The following is a 22552-nucleotide window of genomic DNA, read 5'->3' on the forward strand; positions in this document are numbered from 1 at the left end:
GCACCCGAAAAGTACCTACCATGAAGATCAGGGTTCTTCAACACATGTCATATGCTTCCAGAATAGAGGAAGTCCAGCTTTGTTCAGTGTCATACCGCATACTTACAGGTGACCTATGCCTGACATACAAGACCATGTCCAATCAGGATTTGGTGGACATGCTCCACTGCAAGCAATCCAAATCCACCAGAGCCATGAGAGCTGAGTATTTGAACCTCAGCACATACATGTATAGGACATGCTGGAGGGACAGAGTCATAACTCAGAGGCATCTCACACTCTAGCAGAGTATCCCAGTTCATGTTTGACAGAGTCCCTCACTGACTCTCTTCAGGAGACATCTGGACAACTGCATATGAGACGGAGGCACAGACTAGACAGAGACACAGTCATGTTATTCAATTACGTAAGGGGTCATAATGTGTCACTACTAAGTCAGAGGCACAATATTCAGAATCTATTCTGTACACTTATTACCACTATAAGGGGTGGCAATAGCCACATCACTATGGCTAGGCTTATACATGCACTAGGGCAGATAGCCTAGTAGTACACTATGACACTATGAAACACCGGTGTATGTGTAGCTATTGTCAATCAAACAGTATGATGTGGCTTGGGGGCTTGATATCTCCCTGTATTCCAACATTGTTTTGTCTATTCCTTCTAGCATGTCTAGGGATCAGTTGCTAGTGTCCTCTCCTGCTCAGCTGGTGAACCTGGGAATATTGAGGCACTGTTACAGTTGCCTCATGTACACTGACAACCCTCTCCTTCTGCCATAAAACACACATACATGTGAGAGATGCAACTATATAGCCAAAGTGGAGGCTGAGCTCTCTCAACATAGGACTAGCAAGACCAGAGAGAGGGTGAAGGTAACCACACACACATCTTTAATCCAGTCTCACATGGCACTGTCACAACTTAAGATCATACACATAGACACACAGAGACACTCTCGGAGGCTCTGATCAGAAGTCTACCAGAATGGCGGTGGCCACCACAGCAGACACTCACACAACTGCCTCCACAGGGCACAGCACATGCAACACATTGACCACAGAGTCGGTGTGCCAAACAGTCACAGCCCTTAAGGCCAAACACAATGCCAGACACACTTGTCATAGGTGACTCCATAGTCAGACACACTGATGTCCCACTCACCAGATCAGGTACAGAGGAGGTCACAGTAAGCTGGCTATCGGGCACTGGAATCCACCACATAATGCAAGCACTCAGGTCACTAAACTGCAAGTACAGGTCTGACCCAGTCATAATCCATGCTGGTGTGAATGACCTGAGATGTACCTCCCTGGACTACATGGAAAGAGACATAGAGGATCCCTCTGATTATGTAGGCCAGGCAGGTATGACCCTGACCTTCGGCAGTATCCTACCTTCACCAAGTATGATGCCACATAAACAGAGACAAGATGATCAGCTGTAGTATTTTGATTAGACTATGGTGTCATTCTAAGGGGGTCCAATGTCTGTCTGCCTGTGATGACATGCTGGACAGGCCATGGTGATTTGCAAGGGATGGCTTGCACCTGTCACCCCTGGGCTTCCGGATTTCAGATGATGCTCTTGCCACCCCCATTGTGCCTTTTTTATGCAAGATTCAGATTCTACACCTACCACCCTAGAACACAGTAAAGGAAAGACACTAAGGCTAATGCTGCTCAATGCCCAAGGTCTCAACCTCAAGCTGCACACACTCTATGCACTTCTCAGTATGTAGCACATTGATGTCTGTGCTGTGCCTGAAACCTGGTTCACAGCTTCTGACAGCACCCCGGCACTATCGGGTGTTACCTCATATCATGCATTCCGCACCAGCATCCCGACAACACCAAGAAGGATGGTGGGTGTCCATATTCATCAAGGACACCCTCACCTCATGGTTGGTGGCAACACACGATGCATCGGAGACCATCCAGGTGCCAGTGACCGTAGGCAAGACTGCTCTGCAGTTTGTAGCATGTTACATGCCACCCGCTCAAACTCAGGTACCTCACACAGCTATCCTGCAAACACTGAAGGGGATAAATGTATCTCCAAACACCATCCTACTGGGTGATTCCAACTATCCACATATAGACTGGGATCACTAATCATGCCACAACATTCTAACACAAAGGTTCCAAGAGTTCATACACTGAAATGCCATGGAACAACTGGTCCCAATACCCTCAAGTGGAGGCAACATACTAGAACACATCATCACGAACATGGGGTCACACTGTTCAACACCAGACGTATACCCATCATTGGTGAGATCAGATCATGGACTACTCTCAGTGGGAGTCCACATCCCACCCACACCCCAGATGGGAAAAGAAACGGTGAAGACCTTCTCAAATGCCGACTTCACATTTCTGAGGACTGGTGTGGTCTCTTTCAAGGCCCCCAGGCCAGCGGACACCATTACCCAAGCCACTTTATCACTTAGAAATGCCTTCTACCAGCACCTCCAGGACTGCATGGTTCAGGCAATCCCAAATAATAATGACTCTTTGTACCACAGGCAAGCATCCAGTCTGGTGGACCCTAGCCATAAACAAGCTGTACAACACAAGGAAGGAGCTACTACGAGATAGAGCGTAATCCGTAGGGGGGAAGACACCCCTGCTCATTGTGAGTAAAACACTGGGTTCCCCCATACAATCATCCGAGGCATGTTTTGAGAGTAAACCCACTCAGGACTCCAGGGACAATCATGAGGCCTTTTTTACCTATGTTTGAAACCTGGGAGGAAACTCCCAGATATGCTCAGACTTAGTTCAGAATGATGTTGATATCACTGCACCTACAGACATTGGCAACATACTGGCTGACAGGTTCAGTGCAGATTTCTCCCCCCCCCTCCCCCCAACTGGGGGGGTATGTACACCAGAGGATTGTAGCCCCCCAAACATCTCCACTGCTGGGGTGGGAACTGCTCAATCCAAGGCAGAAAACACTTTATCCATGGGACCAGATGGTGTCCCCAGTTGTGTGCTCCATGAACTCAATGAGTAATTACACCCGCAGTTAGGGCAGCTGTTTAATCTTAGCCTCACCTCAGGATATGTTCCCAAGGAGTGGCATACAGCAATGGTGGACCCACTTCACAAAGGAGGTGCCTCCACCAACCCCAGAAACTACCATCCCATCAGCTTGACAAGCCTGTTCTGCTAAGCTATGGAGAGGATCATAATGGGAATTCTAAATGAAGACATAGGGACTTGCAGACATTGGATCCAATCCAGTTTGGCTTTGTCAAGGGCAGATCATGCCTTTTAAACTTGGTTGACTTTTTCAAAACACTCACCCAGGCCATTGACGTGGGCAAGGCAGTCCACACAGCCTACCTTGACCTGGCAAAGGCTTTCGACACAATACCCCACTCAGGTATCATTGAAAACATCACCAGCTTAATTGTGAACCCATACATCACAGCATGGGTTGCAAACTGCCTAAGTGATGGAACACACAGGGTCAAAGTTGCTGGTGCCAGTTCACACTCCAGAGCTGTCACAAGTGGTGTCCCACAGGGCTCAGTCCTGGGCCCACATTTGTTCAGTATCTACTTTTCAGAAGTACGAGCAAACACAGGAGGATTATGGCTGACAAAGTTTGAAGATGACTGCAAACTGGGAAGCATAGTTGGAAACCCATCTGACACAGACATCCTTCAGAAGGGTCTCATAGACACAGATAACTGGTGCCATGGCCATGGCCTTACATTAAACACTAAACAATGCATAGCCATACCCTTCAGGAAGAACAAGGTTACCACTACTTCCCATCTAGGTGGCAATCCTCTAAGCACAACGAGGTTATCAGGGACCTGGGCACCCAGGTTGACAGTGACCTTTGTTTGACACTCACATTGCCAGGGTAGTTTGGAAGGCCTTCTACATTGGCCACCTCATCATGCAGTGATTCACATCTAGATCAAGGGAGGTCATCGCCCCTGTACTCATCACTCATCAGACCAATGATTGCATACAATGCCCCATTCAGATTGGATGGGCCCACAAATTCCTCGACAGGAGGTGAAAGGGTCTCAAACATATTTCTTATGCTGCCCGACTGAAGGAATTCCAGCTGTATTCAGTCGCTACTGTCTGCTCAGAGGTGACCTGTGCCTGACATACAAGGCTATGTCCAACCCAGAATTAATGAACATGCTTCACCTCAAGACCTCTACATCCATCAGAACTACAAGGGCAGGAGACCTAAACCTCAACACAGATATTAATAGGATGTGCTGGAGGGACAGATTCATCACCCAGAGAGTCCATATGCTGTGGAACAATATCCTGGTACATGTGAGGCTGAGCACCTCACTGGCTTTGTTCAAGTGAGATCTTGACCAATGGATGGGAGATTGCAGGTATACCCCAGGGATAACCTCAGTATCACTGCTTGACAGAGGCACAGCAAAATAATGGGCATATTATCCATCAACTTGCAGGTGGCAGAAGCCACAAAACTCTGGGCTAGGCTTATTAATGCCCTAGGGCAGATAGCCTAGTATGAACCTATGAACCTATGGACATAGGCCTGGGGCAGTTCCTGCTATTAGGACAGTGGTCTGCAGCAGGCTATATAGTAGTAGTCGGTTTTAGCCATTGGTTTTTGACCATGGCTATTCCATGTTGCTTCTTGTTGTGATACAAACATGGGTGTGTGGTTATCCATGCTATTTATTGCTAGTCACCCTCATTTTGTATCTTGTTCCATGTTTTTGCACATGTACATCACTGTATGACATGCAGCTGTTTCCGCAGGGTCATATGCGTGGATATGGATGTTAGTTGGGGTCCTCAGGTGTGCATATTGTACATGATATTACATTACTTAACACATGGCATTCATGCCTCAGGTGGTGCTGCAGGGCCACCTCTGTCGGATACACATACTACACTCCCTGTACGTTTGGAAGCAGGTTGTGTCATGTTAGGCATCCCTGTTACTGTATGAGTGAGTCAGAGCGGGTATCAGTCCCAATGTTCCTACTGACCAAGCGTATGTGCTATGCGTTGCCTCTTTGCCAAGGCCAGGGCATACTGGGCACGCCTCCTTCTGCCTACTGGGACAAGGTCAGGTTGTTCCTCCTCCGAGTCACCCCCTGCCTGTGGTGGCCTTGGCAATGGTGGGGGGATGTTTGGCCCAGCCCTGTGCTGGTCCTGCTGCAGCTGTTTCCGCAGGATCATATTATGTAGCATAGCACATATCATGATCATTTGGGTACATGTAGTTGGTGTGTACTGCAAAGCTCCACCAGATGTGTCCAGACACCGGAACCGTGACTTGAGCAGCCCAAACACACGCTCTATGATATTACGTGTTTGTGCGTGTGCCTCATTATGGCGTTCCTGTTCAGGTGTGTGTGCATTTCTGATGGGTGTCATCAGCCACGGCTCAAGTGCATAACCTGCATCCCCACTAGGTGTCCGTGTGGGAAGTCCCCATTGGCAAATGATTGGTACAGCTGCGTCAGATGCCAGATGTGGGAATCGTGGTAGCTCCCAGGGCAGCCAGCACACACATTCATTATTATGCCCTGGGCATCACACACGACCTGGCAGTTGATGGAGGGGTATCCCTTGCGGTTAATGTAGGCTCTACCCCGCTCACCGGCTGGTGCTTTGATGCATATGTGCGTGCAGTCTATTGCACCCAGCACCTCAGGGTATCCTGCTATTTGCTGGAAGAGACGCATATTTCTGGCCACAACCTCACGGTCATTAGGGACATATATATGATCACTGACATGTGGTGACATGGCATCCAGGAACTGGTGCAGTACCCTGGAGGCTGATGCCTGTGATATCCCCATCATATCGCCAGTTGGTCTCTGGAAGGTACCTGTTGCTAGTATTTTTAGGCCAACACATACCTTGGTTTCCACTGGGATGGGTTCCCCTCTGTTGGTTCTGTGTGTGAGGCGTGGCCTGCACAGCTCAACAATCTGCTGCAGGAGCTCTCTGTCCACTCTATAGCTCTACTATCTCCAGCTCATGTAACCCATGGTAGGTGACCCTGGGCCTGTATACTCTTCTCCTTCTCCTCACTCTGGGTTGTCTGTCAGCATCTGCATTATCACCACCCTCAGCAATTCGCCTATGTCTGATTATAACAGCTATGGCAGCCCCTAGCATTTCTGCTCTGAGTTCAGCTTTTTTCAGTTTTCAATTCTGATAGCTTACTTTCTTGCAGTATCTCTTGTGAGAAACACCCTGCACTGCTCTTTGCAGTGTTTTAAGTGCTGGGTTGGGCTTCTAATCTGTCTGCATAATTGCCTGCTTCCAATTGTTTCCACCAATTAACTCCAGCAGTATTCCCTGGCAGTTTCCCTGTATTTTGGTTGTTTCCTGTTTCCTCTCTGTTTCCTGAAGGGGAGCAATGTGCACACCAGCTTAAACACGCTCACAGTCACTTAAACGCGCGTACATATCCCTACACGGTGTTACACGCACGCACACATCCTTACACGGTGTTAGCTAGGCTGATTCATGCTAAAACGCGCGCACACTGCCTTAGACACGTGCACACCCGCGCAAACCATTGTAAACAGTTTGCAACACGCTCCCACATGTTGAACCTGCCTTACACGCTACACGCCACAAGATGCACGTATATCAAGAAACTTGGAGTGTAGGGATAGCGTATACCCTCAATTTCTTGACTTTCCTAATGTTCTGTTGGGACTCACCTCCCTCCCTGATGTCTGTCTGTCATCTGTTACCTTACATTGCCCTCCAATCTGGTACATTTATTACTATCCTTCCCCCCCGTGATGTCACCTACCTCTTACTCTGTTCCTCCCCCTTCTCTAACTCTTACACTACTCAGAAAGTGCTCATTACCTATGTGGCAGTGTGATTCAGTATTGTAACCCTCATTTACATAGGATTGCCTAGTAATGCTTAGTTACATGTCTTACACGGAGCTTCCCCTTGACAACCACTAAACGGAGGCCATATTGTTTTGGTCTGCAAGTCCCTCCATTGACATTTCATGTAATACATAAATCCCACAATTGTGGGTTTATAAGCTTCGGTTTTCAGTTTTAGGTAGCGCACCCGCTTGCACGGGTGTGCGCTGCAGTTAAACACATAAATCCCGTGAAAAAAAGTTATATAACTTATTTTTGCAACACTTTTCCTGCCAATGGCCACATATTTGGCCATTGGCATGCTTAATTAAACATATGCACCCTTTATTTGGAGCTGACATAGCTCCGTTTTTAATTTTGCAGAAATGTACTCAGTTGTCAGCTGAGTACATTTCTGCAGCTAACACGTCCGTTACACAGACTGGTTTCTGCTTCGTGGATCGCTCAAATACCTCATTTGCATATCTTTGAGCTGCAAATGAGGTATTGAGCATTTCCACGCCCAGTCCGTGTAAGAGACGTGTTAGCTGTCTCTTACATGGAGATTTGGGCTGTTCCTGAATCAGGAGGCTTACACGGAGGCTTACACTACTCTTGAACTCCGTGTAAGCCTTCCTGAATCTGGCCCTTAGTGTTGTGAAATGTTTAGTTTTTAAGTTATTTTTAAAAAGGTCCTATTATATGGCATTGTTTTTATAATGCATTTGCTGCATAATGTTTAATTATAAAATATTTGTTGATGCTGCTACAGTATGTTAAAAGAAACTTTTATCAAAAAATCTGTTATTATACTTAAATACTTGTACCCAATGGTTTAAACTGGAAAATTAATTGGAAATGCTTGATTTAATTAATTGTGTTATTGCTTTATTGATGCATTGCTATCTTTATTAAATTATCTTGTATGACATAAGCAATCTTGCATTTATATAAATGAAAATAAACCATACTGACACAATCTCAGTTGCAAACATTATACATTACCAATCATACCGACGCAACTGTAGCTGCAAACATTATACATCACTTATAATATACCCAGACATTTTCAGTCAGCCATTACATAGCTCATTTAATTCCTGCCTTCTTTTAAACTTGTTCCTCCTGTGCATGTATTGATCCCACACTTCCCATTTTTTCCTATGTAATTTGCTCCTACCCTTTTCTAAAGATCCCGATTCCAGTTGTTTTTTATCTGTCACTATCTTTGCTACTCCTAGTAAAGTTGGTTTAGAATTTGATTACCATTTTCTAATAACTATTTTTTGGCAGCCATCAAAATAGGTTCATAGTTTCTTAGGAGGTTACCAAGTTAGTGACCCTAGAGCCTTTACAAGTTTAGCCATGTTAATCCCAAATGTCCCCATTTGTACTTTTTGGGTAGTTTGATGAACGAATTTATGAACAGAGCGGGTCTGTGATCAACACCAGCTACCCCTGTCCTTGAGGGACACAGGTGCCACCCCAGGGGTAAATTTGCAGTCTTCCATCCGATTATCTAGGTCACATTTGAATAGGGTCAGTGAGGACTTCTCTGGAATAGACTTTCTGTTCATGTAAAACAGAAGTGGCACTCTCTGGGAGACATATCTGTCTCTCCAGCATGTTCTGTTAATGTCACAAGCTAGGTTGAGATTCCTAGAATGAGTGACTTGTGTGCCATTTGACTTGTGGATGTGCAGCATTTTCATTAGGCAGGGTTGGCTATTGCCCTATAGGCCAGGTACAAGTCACTTCTCAGTAGCCTATAAGATACAGAGTAAAGTGACAGGGCTTTCAGCTTGTCCGGTTAGGTCATGATTTGGAGTCCCTATATTTTCTTAGTGAGAAATTTCTGAGATCTTTTCACCTGCTGCAGGTGTCTGGTGAGATACATGCAAAAGGGATGCATTATATTCTAATAGTGGTCAGATGAGGGTTGAGTGCAGTGGAGTTATAACATTCCTTGACCTGGATGCTATGCTTTTGCTTATGAGGTGCACTATGTAGAAGGCTTTCCTTACCACTGTGGAAACTTGGTGGTCAAAATTCAGATTGCTGTAAACCTGTGTTCCCAAGTCTTGCACCACTGGGTTGGAACTCAGGGGTGCTGACAGTATTGTAATTTGCAGGGAATTCCATTTTGCCAAAGGGAGTAATAATATTTTTTATTTATATAGTTTTTAGACCATGGCTTTGGCACCACTCATTTGTTTATGTTAGCCCTTCTTGTAATATGTTGACATAATTGGGGGGACTCCGTAAATGTTCCCGGTTTGCAATCATCAGTGAACTTGGTGAGCCAAAGGCCATGTAATTTGGCCTGGACTTCTGTGAAATAGATGCCAAACAGTAAGGGGCCAAGCACAGACCCCTGTGGTACTCCACTAGTGATGGGCCTACTGGTGGAGGTGGAGCCACCAGTTATGACAGAGTGTGTTCTGTCATTGAGCTAACTGGCTACCCATCTAGTATCATAAGGGTAAATCCCTATCTGGAAGAGTTTCTCAATGATACCAGAGTGGGGAATTGTGTTGAAAGCTTTGGCAAGGTCAAGATAGGCTGTGTGCACAGTCTTACCTTCATCCATGGCTTTGGTGACATTCTCAAAGAAGTCTACCAGGTTTAATAAGCATGATATACCCTTAAGGAAGCCAGACTGAGTTGTGTCCAGCTTTTGGAGGTTACCGATGTCCTTATTGATAAGGTCCATGATAATTCTTTCCATGGCCTTGCAGATGTGGCTGGTTAGACTTATAGGTCTGTAGTTCTCAGGGTCAGTTGATGGCCCACCTTTGTGCAGGGGGATTACTGTTGCTGTTCTCCATTCTGCAGGAACATAGACAGTTCTCAAGCTATGGTTATTGAATGTTAAGTGGGTCTGCTATGTCATGTTTCAGATTGCTTAGTAAACAACCTGGGATATTATCTGGTCCCATTGAGTCTGTGTTTTTGGCCTTGATGAGGGTAGAGATGGCCTGTTTTCTAGAGATACTAGGCAGAGGGCTAATGTCAGGTATGCTTTGGAATATGGTAGGTGGGAATGGAGGGGTAAAGTTTGCGCTGAATCTGTCAGCTAGAAGGTTGGTAATATCTTCCAGTGTAATATGAGTGATCCCATCTACAACCAGTTCAGCACATAGCTGGCATTCCCTTTTAGACTTCAGATGTAGTTAAAGAATGCCTTATGATTATCCTTGGCTAGGGATGAGATTTTAGTTTCGTAATTTGCTTTAAAAGACTTTGCAAGATTTCTGATTTTCTTGTTTAAACATAAGAGGGAACTCTTTTTCTGCAAAGTGATATCCCTCTTGTTTTTGGACAATAGTTTCTTCCTTTTGTTATATAATCTGTTTATACTTGAAGTCCACCATGGTGGCTTGTTTTTACCGGAAGACCTGGTTTTGAGCCAGTCAGGTAAAGCAGAGTTTATGCATTCACTTAAGTGTTTGTACAGGGCATTTGCATACATTTCAACATAGTGATCATTCATGTCTGTGATTGAGAGTGGTGTGAAGTTTCCATTGCTTAGCAGGCTGTCGTTAGCTGTGGTAAAGTTTCTTATAATTTTTGTTCCTTTCAGGGTGTCCGTTCCAGTAATTACTTCAGATGAGACTGATTTGTGATCTGGCCAAAGCAGGGAGGGCATCACACATGGAGAAGTACAGTGACCCCCACATTTTGGTGAGTACTATGTCCATAAAATTAGCACCCCTAGTGGCGGTGCAGACTATCTGTTCCAGAGCATTTGTGTTAGCAAAGTCCAGGAACCTCTGGTTGAGTGTGTTTTTGCTCATGTATGTCCCCCCCGTCTATGGAAGGATAATAAATCTCCCATGACTAAGGTGTTGGGCTGTATGGCAGGGATTCCAATAAATCAAGGTAGGCAGTGGAATCTATAGGTAGCAATGATGTGGTATGGTACTTTCCCATTAGTTAATTGGACATGGAGTAGTTAGAGAGAGTCATTCTGACCAGTCTGAAAGTGTATTTGGCTTTAATGAAGATAGATGCACCTCCACCTTTGGTTCTTTCACGGTCATTTTGAGGTCTGAACATGTGGAAGGCATTGTAGCCTTCCATGGCCATGTGCTCTCAGTGTCTTTGAACCATGTCTTGGTAACTGCACAGATGTCAGCATCTTCCATGGTGAGGAGTGCTTTCAGGGAGTGCAGATTTGTGTTTAAACTCAGCATTAAGCAGCACAACCCTGAGTTTGTTTCAATTAGATTTTGTGGCTTTGGAAAATTTGTTGTTTTGACATTGCCTAAAAAAGCACTATGGTGGAGGCAAGGGCCTTTGCCAGTATCTGAAAGCCTAGAGGGGACAGTTGCAGACCATCTCTAGCAGAGCAACGAGGTCTGTCAATCATACCCTCCCAGGTTGACAGATACTAGATCCCCCTGGACTGACAGTAGAAGCTGAGCCAGTTGTTGAAGTCAATCATTTTTTGCTTGTATTGTGGCATCATTCTGGGTGAGTGTATGATACTGCTTAGGGCTAGGGATATACCTGTCTGCGACACATAATCAGAGAGTTCCATCATGTCTCTGTTCATATAGTCCAGAGAGGTATGGCCTCAAGTCATTCACTCCAACATGGACTATGACAGAGTTATAACAGTACTGTTGAGTGACTTTAGTGCATGAGTGATTTGTCAGATCCTGGCACCTAATAGGCAGCTGAACGTGACCTTCTCCTTGCCTGGTCTGGTGAGGGTGATCTGTCTGTCTCACTATGGAGTTGACTATGACCAAGACATTTGATGTGTTTTGCCTTAAGGACTTATTTGTTTAGACACCGGTGTTTCTGTTTATATGTGTAGTGGTTTCTTTTTGCTTAGTGGTGAGTGTGGGTGGTGTGTATATAGGAGTTCTCTGTTCTTTTGGTAGGCTTTTAGTGAATACCTCTGCTTGTGTTGGTTTATGTGTCATGACCTTATTTTGTGTGAGAGGAGAGGTTTGCCAGAGAGGTGAAGCATATGTGCTGACAACCTGTTTGATGTCTAGTTTGTTTTTACGTGAGAGAATTGACTGAAATTCCACAGTGTATTTGCATCTCTCATATAAGGTGTTAGTTTGCTTTAGGAATAAATGGTTGTCAGCATACATGAAGCAATTGTTACATTGCCTCAATAGATGACTATATCAATCTAGCTGGCAGGAGAAGTGATGGGAAACTGCTCATCCTTTGTGGAAGGATTTTTCCTGAATGTGGTATTTGGGAAGAAGTGGACTAGCTGGACTTAATTACAAACAGCAAAAATGAAGCAGTAATTTAATTTAATACAGTTATCAATGTGCACTGCTGGCTCAAAATATACTTATTTTTCAGTTTTTTGTTTTCAGTGGATGCCTTGGATTTCAGTGTACTTGCACTCTGGACCTCTGACTAAAGTTGCCAAATGTTGAGCAGCTCTGGTAATCTGAGCACAAACTCAAGCAAATGTGAAGCTTATATACAGGCAAATTTAAACAGTTTTAACACAACTACCAATGGGGAAGCCTCAAACTGAGCCTTTCTCCAGCAATCCCTAACTCAGATGGGTCCTGAACTACACAGTTCTGCCACAAGGGTGCAGGGAGGCCCTCTTAATGTAAGATTATGGGTTTAAGAGTATGGTGATAACAAACGGTCCAGATTCAACAGGTCTGAATCTAGTCTATGCTATGTAAAGCAAAAAAACACAATTTCTAGATGGGAGGGAGTAAGGGAGAATCACTTAAAGGTCAAAGTGAGAGTGTTTTAGTAGCATGTACACTATTAGATGACCTGCAGTGGTACCACTCTTTCCACAAACTGGCAGCTCTTCAAGTAGCTGAGAATAGTGGGAGACTATGGAGATTATTTCCTATAGAGGTTTGCTTATAAGCAAGTACAGGGAACCATGTTTGAGGCTTTTATACCAGCAGGGTGAAAGACTTTTATAAAGTTAAACCCTCAGGCCAATCAGATAAAAACACAGTAAGCCATCAACCAGCATTTCCCACCTTGGATGTGTTGAATTTAGCTCTCTGCTCCCACCATAGTGCAAAAGAACAGTCCCAATGTAAAATAATCTGGCTTTGAGCCCAAGTGCAGTAACAAATGCTTTATAACAGAAGTAAGAATTCCTGCAATATCAGGAATCATGGAAATAAGTTCAGCAACTTTGAGAAATTTTTACAAATCACAAAAAATTTTGCAAAACTTAGAAATATTTTGGCAGAATCAGGACAACTTTTGCAAATTCAGAACCGCTTTTGCAGTATCAGAAGAGGTTAGAAAATGTCAGAATAGTGTTAAAACAGCCTAAGAGCAGCAGTACAGTAAAAAACAGATGAAGTTTTTTTTTAACAAGTGCAGGCTGAAAAACAGTGATAAATTCAATCACATAAATAAATGCAGCACAGAAGTAGTGTTAAATATCACCGCAACAGTTAGACGAAGTGCAGAAAAATATACTTCTATCAGCATTGTAGGTCTCGATGGTTTTAAAAGCAATCCAAGTCTTGCAGTCACAGGTTTCCAAGCCAGGCACAAGGAAGGTCTGAATAAATGGGCACAATCTCTCAATAATGTAGTTATTTTATACCAACTGGATGAAAGACTTTTATAAAGTTAAACCCTCAGGCCAATCAGATAAAAACGCAATAAGCTATTGACGAGTAGTTCCCACCTTAGATAGGTAGAATTTAGCTCTCTACTCCCACAAAAGTGCAAAAGACCCCTCCCAGTGTAAAACAAACTGATTTTGAGCTCAAGTGCAGTAACAAATGCTTTACAGCCAGAAGTAAGAATTCTTTCAGTATCAGGATTCATTGGAAATAAGTTCACTAACCCTGAAAAATGTTCACAACACACAAAAACTTTGCAAAACTTAGAAATATTTTGGCAGAATCAGGAGACCTTTGGCAAATTCAGAACAGCTTTTGCAGTATCAGAGGAGGTTAGGAAATATCAGAATAGTGCTAAAACAACCTAAGAGCAATGCAGTAACAAACAGATGGAGTTTCTTTAACAAGTGCAGGCTGAAAAACAGTGATAAATTCAACCAAATAAATAAAATAAATAAATGCAGCACAGAAGTGTTTACTCATTACATCTGAGTGATGTCTCCATGTGCATATGCAGTTACCTCCTATTGACACAACTGCATATCCAGTTACCTCCTACTGACGCCTCTAGGCTTCAAATATTGCTTGTCATATTTGTGTCAATAATTCTAAAACCATGCTATGTACAAGTTTTTTAAAATATTTCTTCTTAAAACTTACACAATGGCAAACACAACTGCATTAATATTTGACCTCTATCTAGTGCAGGTGAGGGGATATTAACTATTGTTTTCATGATATTAACTCATTCACTCCAATAGAGCTCTGGAAGTTTGCACTGTAACTTCAAATGGGTAAAACCTAAGCCTTTTGACAGAATCAAATTATGTTCTCACATTTCAAACAAATATTCATATCTTTGCGGGCTATGAAAGAAGTATAAATGGCAAACTCTTCATCACAAACTATTTTTATAGTATCAGTATTCTTTAGGTCTTATGTCAAAGTGAATTTCATAAGTCACAGTAAACACAGCAACTATTATGTTTGTAATACTTTGCAAACAACTTACAATATCTCAGCAACCTCTCAAGTTACATACATACTGATAGCAGCATTTTAGTCATCTAGCTGAGAGGTTTCATATGAGGCTAAAGAGTTCTGTCTGGGTTACTTGGTTGTTGTATTTAGAAAAATATGAAAATTAGACATAGAAATTATAACAGAAGTAAGAATTCCTGCAATATCAGGAATCCTTGGAAATAAGTTCACTAACCCTGAGAAATGTTCATAACACACAAAAACTTTGCAAAACTTAGAAATAGTTTGGCAGACTCAGGAGAACTTTGGCAAACTCAGAACACTTTTACAGTATCGGATGAAGTTAGGAAGTATTGGAATAGTGTTAAAACAATCTAAAAGCAGTACAGTAACAAACAGATGGAGTTTCTTTAACAAGTGCAGATTGAAAAACAATGTGAAAAACAGTGATAAATTCAAAAAAATAAATAAATGCAGCACAGAAGTATTAAATATCACTAAAACAGTTAGAACAAGTGCAAAAAATATACTTCTGTCAGCTTTGTAGGTCCAGATGGTTTTAGAAGCAATCCAAGTCTTGTAGTCACAGGTGTCCAAGCCAGGCACAAGGAAGATCTGAATAAATAATTATAATTAGACTCAGCATGGGGTTACTATGTCTAGGCAATTCTGATTCTGTATCATAGCTCAAAAAATATAATTTCCTTAGTTATACCAATTTGCTCACCAAGCATCTCCAAAAGAGAAGTCTGCAGGGAATCTTTAAAGTCTGCCAGCTCATTACACTCCCAGAAAATATGTTCCCAGTTACCTCTTTCTTCCCCATTACAACTCCAATATTTGTTGTCTACTTGAGGAAAAACTCTTTGGAGTCTACTCAGGGTATAAAAATACCTATGTAAACACTTCCAAGCAAAGATCCTAAATCCCCTAGACTTTGTTCCATATTTGACAAACATACATATATCCCCCATTGTGTCTTTGTGAATTGCTTATCCAGTCTCTCTTCCCAATCCTTTCTAACCTCCTCTGACTGATACTAATAGTTACCAAGCAATATTTTATATGCTCTGTGATGACCGTGCCCTGGCCCAGCAATCAAGGAGCCTCAATCCTCACCACTAACACCAGGGAGGTCATCTCATACAAGAGAAAAGGATAACTAATACACACAGTAAAGTACAATTTCCCTTAAGTGCACACAGAGATCACAGTAAGTCTGGGGCTGGTTGCTCCCTTGCTCACCAGGTCCCCAAGAAGACTCCCCACTGGCACAGCTATAGGGTCCAGGTCTCAGCCTATCTGGGCAAGCTAAAACCTCCAGTACCCTCTCTGTCCAACCAGTGCTTTGTGACCCTGCCAAGTAGTTGACACAACACACACACACTTTTAGATAAGTATTTATACAACTTCACAGACACTCCTGGGAAAGGCTGACACAGATTCTCCAGCTGCACCCCTTTACCCATACCATACGGTAGTAATTACTGCCACCACCCAGCTAATAATATCAGCTACTAAAAGGCCCTTAAAAGGGTGTCCAGTTATTACTGTGCAATATTATAATCCAATGGTAGTATGACTAACAGTCAAGGTTTACTTTAGAGTGGCCTATTACAATAACCTCTGTAATTATGCAATGTACTCTAGAGCTTATCTCTACACAAACCAGCCACAGGTAGAAGGTTTAAAAATATTTAATAATAAATAATTAAAACACAAGACAAAACTACTACACCACAGAGATATTATCTAAGAGTTCAGCGATCACACAGAAACTTAAAATAATACAGTAGAACAGGTCTATTTTCAAAGAAAAATACCTAATTAATCTTTACTAGCTTTAACTATTCCTACAAGAAATCACAGTGCTAGAAACTTACATGTGAGCTTAGGCAGAGTGCTGAGTTAGATATCCAAGATTAAAATGTTCCCCAGTCTCTTGTGAGAAATAGTATTTAAACATTACTAGCAAACATATTTGCTGGGTCCTTCCCAAATTACATCATGTTGACACTTAGATTTTCCCAGGCAAACAAACTGCATTATTTAGCAATCTAACACCTGCTCAGAAACTTACAACAATAGAAGACATTTCACATGTATATTCTAACAGAAACCAGAGCAGTAAAGCACCATCCACATGTAAATTCTGGTCATAAACTTTAGCCTTAAAACAATGGGCATTAAATTTTCATCCAGATGCACTGGAGCCGAATTCTAACACGAATTGTCACAACATGCTTCACTGGGCCAGTAGAGTGCAATGTTGTCACATATTTTGCAGTTCCACATTTCGCAGTATTCTTTCACATTCAAGAAAACATGCCTGTATTTTACATTTATTTACAAATAACAGAATTATATATCAGATTCTATTTGACTAGGCTGGCAGCCTTCACCCATCTCTCCCCAATTGTCACATCTCTTCCCCGCCCCCCAGGGAACTCAAGCAAGTTTTTCAAGTGCCCTTTGAGAAACATCGCTTGAGAGTGTCAGGTCTATCTGGGTGTACCTCACCCCATTCCCTGTCTTGAGAACCCATCTGCATTGGCATTGCTACTCCCATTGTGGTGCTGCACTGACAAATCATATGCTTGCAACCCCAGACTCCATCTCAGCAACTTGGCATTTTGCTGACTGGCTCTGTTTAACCATGTTAGAGGGTTGTGATCTGTCATCACAGTGAATTTTCTTCCATACATAAAAGGCTGAAGATTTGCAGTGCCCACACTATGGCAAGACATTCATTTTCTACCGCTGCATAGCATTCCTCCCTGGGTTGGAGCCTATGACTGAGATAAACCACTGGGTGCTCTTCTCCCTCTGAAGAAATCTGGCTAAGTACGGCCCCCACCCCATAGTTTGAAGCATCCACCTGCACAACAAATGTTTTGCTATAGTCTGGACTGGCTAACACAGGTGGTCCTCCCAAAACATCCTTAAGCTTCTGAAATGCCTGCTCATATGCTGGGGTCCACACTACCTTATCTGTCCTGTTCTTCCTTGTCAGGTCTGTGAGGGGAGCAGCCATAGTACTATAATTGGGAACGGACTTTCTGTAGTACCCTGCTGTCCCTAAGAATGCCCTCACCTGCTTTTTGGTAACAGGTGCAGGCCATGCCTGAATAGCTTCTACTTTGGCAGGTTCTGGCCCTATCTTACCACTCCCCACTCTATGTCCGAGATAGGAGACCTCTGCCATACCCACCTGACATTTGCTCGGCTTAATGGTCAACCCTGCCCTCTGCAGTCTGCCCAGCACCTCCCTAACATGCTGTAGGTGCTTTTGCCAGGAATGACTGTAGATAGCAATATCATCCATGTAAGCAAGGGCAAACCCTCCTGCTCCTGCTAAGATATGATCTAACAGCCTCTGGAAAGTTGCTGGGGCATTCTTCATCCCAAAGGGCATCTTTGTAAACTTGTACAAGCCAAAAGGAGTCACAAAGGCTGACTTCCCTCTAGCACTGGGAGTCAAGGGCCAGTAACCCTTGGTAAGATCAATGGTTGTAAGATACTTAGCCCCACCCAGCTGCTCTAGGGCCTCATCTGTCCTAGGCATGAGGTAAGCATCTGACTCTGTGTGACTATTTAATTTCCTGAAATCCACACAGAACCTGGTGCTGCCATCTTTCTTTGGCACCAGTACCACAGGGGAGGCCCAGGGACTGTTGGACTCTTGAATCACCCCTAGTTCCAACATCTTCTGTACTTCCTTCCTCAGAGTCTGTTTGACTCTCTCAGGCACCCTATAAGGGGCCTGCCAGATAGGCCTTTGGTATCCTGTATCCACCTGGTGCTGCACCAGGTGGGTGCTCCCTGATTTCCCGGTGAACATGCCCCCAAACTCCTGCAACACTGCTTTGATTTCTCGAACCTGGGTAGGAGATAGCTGCTGGGACATTGCTACCCCTTCCACTGAGGTGTCAGCCCGAGCCTCACTGAGGAGATCAGTCACAAGATATCTCTCATACTCCTCCTGCAATCCACTGCAAATGTGCAGCACAAGGGCCTCCCTATCATGGTAAGGTTTCATCATGTTAACATGGTACAATTTGTGCCCCTGCCATCTGTCTAGCACTTCCACCATGTAGTTAACATCACTTACCTTTCGTACCACCTTGTAGGGTCCCTCCCAAGCTGCCTGCAACTTATTGTGTCTGACAGGAATGAGAACCATCACCTGCTGCCCTACAGCATACTCTCTAGCTCGAGCATTCCTGTCATACCACATCTTTTTCTGTTGTTGGGCTTCTTCCAGGTTCTTCTGGGCCAGGCCCATGTGTTTCCTGAGCCTTGTCCTGAGGTTTAGGACGTATGCCACAAAGACTCCTTGTGAGACTCACACTCATCTTCCCACTCATCTTGAATTAAATCTAGAGGTCCCCTCACCCTATGCCCATACAGCAACTCAAAGGGTGAAAAACCTGTGGATTCCTGGGGAACCAAACCCCTCTGTAAGCAAACAACATATGGGGCAAATATTTGTCCCACTCCCTCCTAAACTGATCTGCAAATGCCCATAGCATGGACTTAATTGTAGAGTTTACCCTCTCAACAAGATCATTAGTCTGGGGATGGTAGGGGGTGGTCTTCATGTGCTTCACCCCACAGGACTTCCACAGAGAAGCCAGCAGGTCTGACATAAAATTGGCACCTCTGTCAGACAGTATTTCCTTTGGGAAACCTACCCTGCTGAAAATCTCTAGCAAAGCATTTGCCACCTTCTCGGCCTCAATGGAGGACAAAGCCACTACCTCAGGGTATTGCATAGCATAATCCACAATCACTAGGATATACTTTTTCCCTGTGGAACTTGGGGTACTCAGAGGACCCACAATATCCATAGCTACCCTCTGAAATGGCTCTTCAATCACAAGCAAAGGCATCAAATAAGCTCTGCCTTGCCTACCTTTTGGCACTGCTCACAGGTCCTGCAGTACCCTGTTACATCTCTGAAAATTCCAGGCCAATAGAAGTTTTGCATAATACGCCTCTTTATACGTTTTATGCCCATATGACCTGCAAAGGGAATATCATGGGCTATGGCTAGCTTCTAGCCAGACGGTAAGCTCTAGGCACTACTAACTGCTGTACTCTCTCACCTTCTAACCCTCCCTCAGGGGTCCACTCTCTGTACAGTAACCCTTTGTTCCAGTATACAAATACCCCCTTCCCTTGAGAATCAGGTGCCTCCCTAGCTACCTGCCTCAGGCCTTGCAGTGTAGGGTCTGAGAGCTGAGCCTGTCTCAAGTCTCTCCTTGTAACCCTTCCCAGCTCCCCTTCCACTGGAAGTCTGGCATCCTCTGACAGTGGTGCCTCACTCTCAGCCTGGGTACTACTACTCACCTCTACCTTTGCCGTTACCCTGACCAAGGGAACATCAGTACCCACAAGCAGCTGTGGCTCACATTCAGTCTCACTGCTACAGCATAGCTCACTCCCTGAAATAACCACCTCAGCAGTCCTGGCTGCAAGTATGCAGTCTGTCTGGGTCTCCCCCAGGCTACCAGACCCACATGCTTGTCTCCCAGCCTTACTGCATGTAACTGCATAAGTACATAGTACTGCCTCATCCAAATCTTTCCCTCTCAGGACATCTGGAGGATGGTAGTTCCATATCCCTGTTGTCTCAAGACAACCCACTGTTGGCCTTTTTGTCTTTCTCACCTACTGGCTCCCTCACCTTTGGTTCCCCACCTTGCCCCTGTGGACATCTGTATGCCACATGGCCCCACTAGTTGCATTTAAAACATTTAACCCTAGCTCCTGGATGTGTACCTGGACTAGTGGCTTCCCCTGCTACTGGCGGATTCTGTTGGGGCAGTCTGTGCTGCCCATCATGGGTTTCTTTAGACCCATGAGCAGTACTGGGGGTTCCTTCTTCCCCAACTCCTCTGAAGTAGCACACTGTCTATCAGCTAACCACATCCTCATGTCCTCAGGCAAAGTGCTAAGGGCTTGTTCCCTTACCAAAAGGTCTGCCAGCCCTTCAAAAGTGGTGACCTGACATCCACTAACCCAGCTATGAAAATAATTGCTCAGTTCAGCAACATATTCACATACATTTTCATCTGCCTTTCGTCTATGCTCACAAAACTTTTTCCTATACATTTCAGGTGTTAGCTTAAAACATTCCAACAAGTGTCTTTTTACAGCAGTATAATCAAAACAGTCAGTGTCATGCATTTTTGCTAAAGAAGTTACAGCTTTACCATGGAGTAAGGGGGTCAGGGACCAAACCCAGAGCCCTTGGTCAACTTCATACTGTTTACATACCCGCTCAAGCCTGTGAATGAAGCTATCAAAATTATCCCCCTCTTTAAACTGTGGAAGAAATTTACTGACCTTTTGTGCTTCTGGGGTCTGGTCACTCCCTTCCCCATTACCTCCATGACTGGCGAAGAGTCAGCATTTCCCTCTCATGCCTCCACTGCCGTTCATTTTCCTCAGCTTGTAGACTCCTCATTTTTTCAGCTGCTTCTAGTTCCATATGCCTGGTCTCCAACTCAAGTCTATAAGCCTGGCCTCCAACTCAAGTCTCTTTATCTCCAGCTGGATTTTTAAGTCCACTGCAGAAAGGTTGAGCTGTCCACTCTGCGAGGGTATTGTCTGATTATCCTCCAGGCTGCTGTTTTCTGATGCAGCTATAACCAAAGCTGCAATCAGGTCTGCTTTAGTCAGGTTTCCATGCACCAGTCCCCTAGCCTGGCATATCTCCGCCAGCTGGCTCCTTGCCAGCTTTCCATACTCTTCTGCTGGCATGCTACTTGCTCACCCTGACTAACACTAAGCTAACAAAAGAAATAAAACAATTGTAATCTGAACTTTGAGTATACACTGCGTGGCTGTTTTAGAGTACAAAACACTTTTAGAGATCACTGTACATAAGCTACAGGAATTCACTCTACCCACACCACTACAAGCCAGTTAGTATGTGAAGTAGAGCCCACCACTGCCAAGTACTTGTGATGACCATGCCCTGGATCAGCAATCAAGGAGTCTCAATCCTCACCACTAACACCAGGGAGGTTGTCTCATAGAAGAGAAAAGGATAACACACACAGTAAAGTACAATTTCCCTTAAGTGCACACAGAGATCACAGTCAGTCTGGGGCTGGTTGCTCCCTTGCTCACCAGGTCCCCAATAAGACTCCCCACTAGCACAGCTATAGGGTCCAGGTCTCAGCCTAGCTGGGCAAGCTAGAACCTCCAGTACCTTCTCTGTCCAACCAGTACTTTGTGTCCCTGCCAAGTAGCTGACACAATGCACACACACTTTGAGATAAGTATTTATACAACTTCAAAGACACTCCTGAAAAGGCTGACACAGATTCTCCAGCTGTGCCCCTGTACCCAGACCATATGGTAGTAATTACTGCCACCACCCAGATAATGATATCAGCTACTAAAAGACCCTTAAAAGGATGTCCAGTTATTACTGTGCAATATTATAATCCAATGGTAGTATGATTAACAGTCAAGGCTTACTTTAGATTGGCCTATTGCAATAACCTCTATAAATATGCAATGTTCTCTAGAGCGTATCTCTACACAAACCAGCCACAGGTAGAAGGTTTTAAAAATATTTAATAAATAATTAAAACACAAGACAAGACTACTACACCACAGAAATATCTAAGAGTTCAGAGACCACACAGAAACTTAAAATAATACAGTAGGACAGGTCTGATTTCAAAGAAAAATACATAATTAATCTTTACTAGCTTTAACTATTCCTACAAGAAATCACAGTGCTAGAAACTTACTTGTAAGCTTAGGCAGAGTGCTGAGTTAGATATCCAAGATCAAAATGCTCCCCAGTCTCTTGTGACAAATAGTATTTAAACATTACTAACAAACATGTTTGCTGGGTCCCTCCCAAATTACATCATATTGAAACTTAGATTTTCCCAGGCAAACAAACTGCATTATTTAGCAATCTAATACCTGCTCAGAAACTTACAACAATAGAAGACATTTCACGTGTATATTCTAACAGAAACCAGAGCAGTAAAGCACCATCCACATGTAAATTCTGGTCATAAACTTTAACCTTAAAACAAGGGGCATGAAACTTTCATCCAGATGCACTGGAGCC

This window comes from Protopterus annectens, chromosome 14.part0, assembly GCF_019279795.1.
Source record: "Protopterus annectens isolate FY-2018-M chromosome 14.part0, PAN1.0, whole genome shotgun sequence".
Taxonomy (NCBI): domain Eukaryota; kingdom Metazoa; phylum Chordata; order Ceratodontiformes; family Protopteridae; genus Protopterus; species Protopterus annectens.